Source organism: Giraffa tippelskirchi, chromosome Y (assembly GCF_054371585.1).
Source record: "Giraffa tippelskirchi isolate mGirTip1 chromosome Y, T2T-mGirTip1v1.2.pri, whole genome shotgun sequence".
Taxonomy (NCBI): domain Eukaryota; kingdom Metazoa; phylum Chordata; class Mammalia; order Artiodactyla; family Giraffidae; genus Giraffa; species Giraffa tippelskirchi.
The window spans coordinates 25,090,518-25,099,273 of record NC_137290.1 but is presented as its reverse complement, the minus strand read 5'-3'; the positions used below and the strand labels follow the sequence as shown (position 1 = coordinate 25,099,273).

General features: G+C 46.8%; 1 non-coding gene across 1 annotated transcript; it reads left to right on the top strand.

The window, feature by feature from the left end:
• Nucleotides 1-8,190: 8,190 nt before the first annotated feature.
• On the top strand, nt 8,191-8,337 carry LOC145537870 (small nucleolar RNA SNORA79). The gene has a single exon (XR_014076466.1). It is a non-coding gene; the product is annotated as a small nucleolar RNA SNORA79 (small nucleolar RNA).
• Nucleotides 8,338-8,756: the final 419 nt, after the last annotated feature.

The following is an 8,756-nucleotide window of genomic DNA, read 5'->3' as shown; positions in this document are numbered from 1 at the left end:
CCTTGGGATGTCCAGTGATTTTGCAGACCTAAACCAGGCCTCTGGTGGGGGGAAAGAAAATGGTGTTCCATGAGAGCTGGGATTTTCATTTTCATACTCTAGCTGCTATCGGTGACAAATTCCCCACAATTCCCCTACTGGCTCCCAGCTACCACTCCTGTCATTAACGTCCCATGACACTCCGACGTTGTCCCAGGGCATGCTTCATGCTGAAGGAGGGTAATGTATGCAAAGTACACTGTACGTATTCAATTGGCTCTGCCTGATTATTATTATTTTTATTATTATTATTATTATTACTTTTTTTTTTTCTCCATGGCTGTGAACAGTCTTTCTCTAGTTGGGGCAAGCAGAGGCTACTTCTTACTGCAGAGTGCAGTCTTCTCATTGAGGTAGCTTCTCCTGTTGCACAGCAAAGATTCTAGAATATGGTGTCAGTTATTGTGGCCTGGGGGCTTAGCTACTCTATAGCATGTGAAATCTCCTGGGGCCAGGGATTGAACCTGTGTCCCCCTGCATTTCCAAATGGATTCCAAACCACTGGACCAGCAGGGAAGTCTGACTCCACCTAATTGAAAAGATGAAAGTAACATGAGGAATGCCTATAGAAAGATATAGAGATGCTCACAGAATAGGAAGAAAAGGTTAGCAGCCAGGCCTTTTGAGGCATGTGAAGCAGGCAAATTTGGGGATCAAAGTATCAAGAGCCCGCTGATATTTTCTTCTGCACCCTACTCTTGGGATGAACCAAGGCCAACCACTTTTTGGAGTTGCCTTCGAGCTTCAAAGTCCAAAGTGGGAGATAGAGAGGGTTTCTTTGGCTTGGCCACTCACTGCATGCAGGGGACAGAATGACTGCCTCTCAAAAAACCAAACATGCTCCGTGATACCAGAAGAAAAGAGAATGGAGGCTGACTGGGTACGAGCACAGGAAGCTACCGTTGTTTGGGAAGTTAATGGAAGCTCTGATCCTGCTTCTCCCCGAAGCCAGATACTCACAGCACCCTCACGCACTCGGGGACATAGTGAAACACAGCCGTAAGCCAACCCATGGGTCTCCTGGGAAAAAAGCTCCGAGCTCCCCACAGTAACACTGTCTCCTCTCCATCCCCATGTCCTCTTCCATCTCCCTAGCCCCTACAACTTCTCCACTGATGGCTTCCACAGTTCCGCCCGGGAGCCAGGCTATGCCTGGATTCCAGTGTGCACGATGGTGCGGACTGGATGAGAAAGCTGTCCTTCTGCGACCATTGGGTGAAGGAGATGCACAACGCCTACAGGAACAATGTCGGCAGTGAGTGAGCCAGGGAGAGGGCCATCCATGGTGGTTGAAGGGTCTGTCTGCCTGGGCTCCAGGAGCACCCCAAGACCAAGGGAAATTCATCAAGAATGGATGCTGTCACTCATATCCCACCTGCTCGGTGCCAGCTTCCAAGAGGCTTACAAATCCTAGCCCACTCAGTGTCGCCCTCATGACACCCTCTGGGAGAGGATCTCATCATCCCCACTTTGGGTCTGGGGAAGCTGAAGGAGAGATGACTTGTCTTGCCTATCCATGATTTTGCCTCGGGCCCTACCGTGGTGCTCCACATGTGGTCCTTGGACCAGCAGCATCAGGGTCACCTGGAGGTTCCTTGGAAATGCAGACTCTCTGGTCCCCACCTCAAACCTGTCAGATCTGCAGCTCTGGGGTGGGCCTGGCCCTCTACATCTTAAGTGGACTTCCAGGTGATTCTGATGCTTGTTGAAAGTTGAGGACCACGGGGTTTGCCCTGACTACTCTGGCCGTGGTCCCTGAAGCAACCACACGAGTTCTTCTCCTGGGAGCTTGTTAGAAATGTAGACTCCAGGCCCCTCCCAAGGCAACTGAGTCAGATCTGTGTCTTTAACAAGACTCCCCGGTGATTTGTGAAAACACTGGTGTGTAAGCTTGGCTCATTTTGGGATCCCCTGAGGAATTTACCGTTCTGCTGTTTTTGGCCTATCCGCTGCTTGGCATTGGGACTTACTGAGTTCCCTGGAGGATTCTACTGTGTGGACAAGTTATGAAAGCCACCAGCTACCATGTCAGGAGAGCATTGGTTTATCACACTGAACAAGAAACCTGCAGGGTGCCGGAGGCAGGGTTGATTCACCAATGACCCTTGATCACTATTTCTGGAATTCTCTAGGTCTTTGACCTTTACAGGTGAGGCTGCTTCTCCCCCAGGAGGCACATGGGGATGTTTTTGATTATCATGATGTCTCTAAGCAGCTACTGGCTGGTAAAGGGAATACGATTTGTGTATGTGGATAATAAACTGTTCCATCTGCTCCTTGACCCCATTTTCAGAAAGAGTAGAGTCCCAGGAAGATCTTCGGGCCTCTGGCTGGACAGAACCCATTTCTAGTCCCAACGCTGCCACTTTCTTATTCCCCAAGCCTTAGTTTCTAAGTCAGTGAAATGGGGATAAAAATAATTCTGCATCCCTGGTGACTGAAAGGTTTGTTGTTCATGCATACAAAAGGCAGGATTCTGTGCCTGGAGTACAGCAGGTACTCAGTAGCATTTATCACTAGTTCCTTTCAGTTATGCTTCAGAGTCTTTTAGATTCTTCTCTGTTGTCTGCTTTCTGCAGAGAAACCATCAGTTCTTCAGGACAGATTTTCTGTGGTTGCAGCCCTGGCAACCGGGCATGGTTATTGAGCATATCCTCTATGAAAGGCTCTGTTATGAAGACTTTTTGTCCAAGAGTAATAGCTTCTTTTGCTCTTTGCAACATCTCTGTAATGTAAGAATTTCATATAGATAAGTACTCTATTGATTTATTTTGGGCTGTGCTGGGTCTTCATTGCTGCATGAGCTTTTTCTCTAGTTGCAGAGAGCAAGGGGCAACTCTAGAGTTGTGATGCAAGGGCTTCTCGTTGCAAGGGGGTTCTGGTGGCCACGGCTCCATTCTTGGAAAAGAAGGAGCTGCTAAAGTCCTGGATCTGGACCTGTGTGCACCACCCCACAGAGCCTGCCAGCCCCCACCCCACCCAGAGGCCTGGCAAGTGGATTGTTAATGTCACAGAGCTTAATTTGGGGGACATGGTTTGCCACTTCCTGCCTCAGAAACAGATTCTAAGGAAATGCAAAAATGGTTAGGGTCTCAGCAGATGAAACCCATGAGAAGATGGAGGGTCCTGAGAGAAGGGTTCATGAGAGGAAAAGCTGAGAAAGCTTTACATATATCGTTCCAGCCTCCTGGAAGGCTCCTCCCCTTGCCCAGCTCTATGGACTCATCCTTTTCCAGCCTCGGCCTCACTCCAGAGCAAGCATTCCCTCCCAGCTCGCACTCGAACCTTTCAGCTCAGTCAGGCCTGCCTGTACTTCCCTCCCCCAGCTCCCAATATTCCTCCTCCCCTCTTGTCAAGAAAGAGTTACCTTTGTGACATATGGCTTCATCACCGACCCTCCACGTGGAGTGTAAGCTCCATTAGCTGAGCACATACTGTGTGCTGGTCTCTCATGCACAGTCGCTCTGCACGGGCAGTGAGCAGAATATGCAGGCCGTCTCACCCATCACTCAGCTCATGGCCTGTCTACAAGCAGTCAGCACCTAAGTGTAACAAGCGTATCAGTTGACCACCAGATCTTTGGAGAAAAAATAAAGTGGAGAATGGAGAACAGAGCAGGCTCTATGGATAGGCAGGATGGGGGGGTATGTGGTGATCAAGGCCTGCCTGGTTTTGACGTGACAGTAGGAAAAAGGTGGGAGGAGAGGAACTAAGCCTAGACAGCATAAAAGGGATGGAATTTCCGGAGAGGAATCAAGGAGTTCAAAGGTTGGAGCTTCGTGTGGAAAGACAGAGTGCCCTCAGGGATGCACCAAGCAAAGGGCAATGTGGGTACGGGTGGTGTGGTCATGGAGGTGCCTGGGGCCTTTGGAGGCACTTCAACATTTTGTCCAAGCACTTATTTTTAAAGCAGATTTCTTTAACTTTAACAATGAATCGATATAGAGGAACTTTGCTACCTGGCTGTCCTTAACACTGGTGGTTCAGGGGCCCCAATGCAGGGGCACAGGTTTGACGTCTGCTTGGGGAACTGAGTTCCCACATGCCACATGGCATGGCATATATTCAGTTTGGAGGAGACAATATTAATAATAGCTATAAGAATGACCATGGGAAAAACTGAGCACCAAAGAATTGATGCTTTTGAACTGTGGTGCTGGAAAGACTCTTGAGACTCCCTTGGACTGCAAGGAGATCCAACCAGTCCATTTTAAAGGTAATCCATCCGGAATATTCATTGGAAGGACTGATTCTGAAGCTCCAATACCTAGGCCACGTGATTGGAAGTAGTGACTGATTGGAACGGACTCGGATGCTGGGAAAGATTGAAGGCAGGAAAAGAAGGTGACAACAGAGGATGAGCTGCTGGGATGGCATCACTGACTCGATGGACAAGTGTTTGAGCAAGCTCTGGGAGTTGATGATGGACAGGTAAGCCTACGGCAGGGCGTACTGCATTTCATGGGGTCGCAAAGAATCAGATATGACTAAGCGAGTGAACTGACTGATAGGGGTGATACACCAAGATCTGACCAAATCAGTGGTGTGAATCTAATGAATTAGCACATGTTTCCAGAATTGGTGTACCAGGTCAAGTGCCGGTCTCAGGTGAGCCTATGTGAAGCCCTCTGTTGGGGTGAGAGGGAGAGTCTAGAGACCCTTTTCCAAGTTCAGATCTAATTGAGAAGAATCTCTACCCTGAGCATGCGACAGAGATCAAAAGAAACTTTGCTTCTGTCAGAGTTAGATTGAGAACCTGCTTAGGCTTCTGGTCGTGGGCACCCCACTACATGCACACTCATTCTTACCTGGAGAATGACAGAGAAGTCCATAGAGCTGTTACTGCTATTCACTTGGTTTCTCACGTTAAAGGGGGTTTCCTAGGGTGGTGTAGCAGATGTTTTGAAATGATCATTTACTATCGTGAAGTGAAATACTAATGGATAATAATACCTCCTTAAAACTAAAATGTTCTGTCCCAGGAAATTTTTAAAAAGAAACAAAAAGAAAAACACAACTGTCTTGGAGATCAACATCCAGTACTACAAAGAGAAATAGGGAGTGAACACTTTGTTGGTTCAGTGGTTAAGACTTGACCTTCCAATGCAGGGGGTGCAGCTTCTATCTACATGGAGCTAAGATCCCACATGTCTCAAGAACAAAACATAAAACAAGTGATATGATAACATAAACATAAAAGAAGTGATATGATAACAATTCAGTAAAGAGCTCAAAAATGGTCCACATGTTTTTTTTTAAAGAACTAAGAGTAGGTCATTTATACTCAAGGGTTCCTCAGATGGTGGTAGTGGTAAAGAACCCACCTGTTAATGCAGGAGAAATAAGAGACACAGGTTTGATCCCTGGGTCAGGAAGGTCCCCTGAAGGAGGCCATGGCAACCCACTCCAGTATTCTTGCCTGGAGAATCTCAGGGACAAAAGAACCTGGGGTCTATAGCGTCACAAAGAGTTGGACACAACTGAACACACACATGTATTCATACTCACAAGAACGCATGCTCCAGTAGGTCAATGTTTGAGCACTCACACTTGCACCCAGATGTGTCCTCACTGAGGATTCAGCCTGGCAAATGCAGGAGGACACAAGTGTGCAGTCTCAGCCATTCAGAAAGCCATCGAGGCACTGTGGTCATCATGTGATTGCAACAAACTGCAAAGCAACCCATGGTTAGGCTCTGAATAAAACAAAATATAGACTTCTCAGGTTTACACAATAATTGCAGCCCTGGAAAACTTTTATTAAACTCATGGGACAAAGTGCAGATAAGGGTCTCCACTCAGGGTATTATGAATGGTTTTGGACTAACTTAAATATCTGGCAGAACATTTGAGAATCGTTCACGTCTAACGTGTATGCCATGAAGCAGGCACCTGCCCCCATGTGTAGTGCCCCCCCACCCCGTATCAAGACAACAGTAAAAAACCACACCCCTAGAATTTGTCACAGTCACTCCTTCTTCTTCAAGAACTGCTGGTCTAGGGCCGCCCTCTCTTAGTGAGCCAGGAAGAGGTAGAGCTGACAGAGATGCCACTTTATAAACTAAAGTGAAGTGAAGTGGATTCACTCAGTCATATCCGACTCTTTGTGACCCCTTAGGCTATACAGTTCATGGAATTCTCCAAGCCAGAATACTGGAGGGGGTGGCCTTTCCCTTCTCCAGGGGATTTCCTGACCCAGGGACCAAACCCAGGTTTCCTGCATTGCAGACAGTTTCCTTATGAGCTGAGCCACCAGGGAAGCCCAAGAATCCTGGCTTGGGTAGCCTATCCCTTCTTCGGGGGATCTTCCCAACCCAGGAACTGGGGTCTCCTGCCATTGCAGGGTCTCCTCCATTTCTCCTATGGGATTCTTTCCCAGTGTAGTAGCTATAATGATCACCTGAGTTAAATTTGCTCATTCCAATTCATTTTAGCTCCCTGAATCCTAAGACTTTGAGGTTTTCACTTGCTCTCTCCTGCTTGACCCCGTCCACCTTACCTTGATTCATGCACCTAACATTCCAGGTGCCTATGCAATGCCATTCTTTACAGCATCAGATCTCTACTTTCATCTCCAGACACATGCTTAGCTGAGCTGCATTTCTGTTTTGCTCCAACCACTGTGGGATTGCTGAAGCCGTTGTTGCAGCTCGGTAAGGAGGCTGTTCCTACTGGCATCTAGAGAAGGCTCTGCAACAGAGATTTGCTGGATTGTGCCTGGGTTGACAGATTTGGTTAGAGCAGGAGAAACAGGAGACAGGGGCTCAGTTTTCAATTTTGCAAGTTTGAGATGCCTGCTAGATTCCTAGGTGGGGAGGACATGAGGGCAGGTGGAGGCTTGAATCGGGCCAGGTCAGGACAGAACATGTAATTCTGAGAATATGGATTTATTCATGGGGTTGGATTCAAAGCAGTAGGTCTCATAACTTACGGAGGTGGGGAGTGAGGGATGCTGCTGGCAAGTGATTGCTGAGCAGGGGTGCTGCTAAATTTTCTGCAGTGCACAGAACATTCCCCATGACATAGAATTATCCAGCTGCAATGGCAGTAGTGCTAACGTTCAGAGACCCTGACCCAGAGCATAAAGAAAGAGTGAGAGGCCTGAGCCACTTGCCCATGTTATTGTTGTTTAGTTGTTCAGTCCTGTCTGACTCTTTGCAGCCCCATGGACTGTAGCCCCCAGACTCCTCTGCCCATGGGACTTTCCAGGCAAGAATACTGGAGTGGGGTGTCATTTCCTTAGAAATATAAATATAAAAATATACATTAAAATATATAGTAACCTTCAAGGTAAGGCCCCATTGCACAGAGAAATAAAGTTACCTACCCAGGATCATGCATGATTTGTGGTTGAAATTGGCCTTTAGACTTGGGTCTGTCTGCCATGTAGCTTGTGTTTTCAACTAAGACCAATGAACTGCAATGTTGCAGGACAGGGCATCTCTTCACTTTCATGGGTCCTCACCACTTAGTGTTGTAGGGTTCGTTGTCCCAGAGGTAGGAATCAAGGCTTAGGTGAGGATTTTTATGGGAGTGGAATGAAGCACAAAGTGCTTTCTTCAAGAAAGCAGCTCCCACCCATTGAAATAGTTCTATCCAATCCTGAATTTTGAAGAAAAAGGGCGATCCTCCCACCTGAAAACTTTCCTCTTTTTTATTCTTTCACTGTCAATATCACCAGCCTCCTTGCTTTTCTCTGCAGAAAGCAAGACTTTGGAAGCCAGGCTTTCTTTGAGGGCATGGATGCAGGGCCGGGTACCCCGGATTTCCAGATGTTGTCTTGATTTTTTTTTTTTTCTTCTTACACAGTGAATGAGATGAGGAAGATCTCTGATTTACTGATTGATAAGAGCATCTGCCAGGATGTCCTGTCTAAAAATACTATTCCTGTGAAGGAGCCATTATCTGGTGCCTCCTGAAAGACCATTCTTTACAGTCTGCCTATGTCTTCTGAATAAAGGAGTTTTTACCTTTTTTTAACTTAAAAAGAAGTGCTTATATTTTTGTTGTAAAACTTTGTTGGAGGTGGGGCATGACTCATGGCATGCAAAATCTTAGTTCCCTGACCAGAGATGGAACCTGTGCCCCCTGTAGTGAAAGCATGGTCTTAACCACTGACTGCCAAGGAAGTGCCCTTAAAGCATTTTGTTTGGATGGCTGTTCCTCTTATGGCTGGAGACATAGGTAGTGGGATTTTAGTCCATCATGTATCTAAGCTGGCTTGTCTTCTTTCAGGACACCACAGGGATGAGTTGGGCGTTGGTTAGTGTGTTTTGATTTTTGCAGAATCGCATAGTTGAAGAAAAAGAAATGTTTTTATTTACATAATGAATGCACATGGGAGCAAACAAAGTACGATCCCATTATGGTCCGCCTGGCTCTTCTGTCCATGGAATTCTTTTTTATTTTTTGTAATAAATTTATTTATTTTAGTTGGGGTACTTACTTTACAATATTGTAGTGGTTTTTGCCATACATTGACATGAATCAGCCATGGGTCCACTTGTGTTCCCCATCTTGAACCCCCCTCCCACCTCCCTCCCCATCCCACCCCTCTGGGTCATCCCATTGCCCAAACCCTGAGCCTTTGTCTCATGCATCGAACCTGGGTTGGTGTTCTGTTTCACATATGATAATAAACATGTTTCAATGCTGTTCTCTCAGAACGTCCCACCCTCACCTTCTCCCTCAGAGTCCATAAGACTGTTCTATGCATC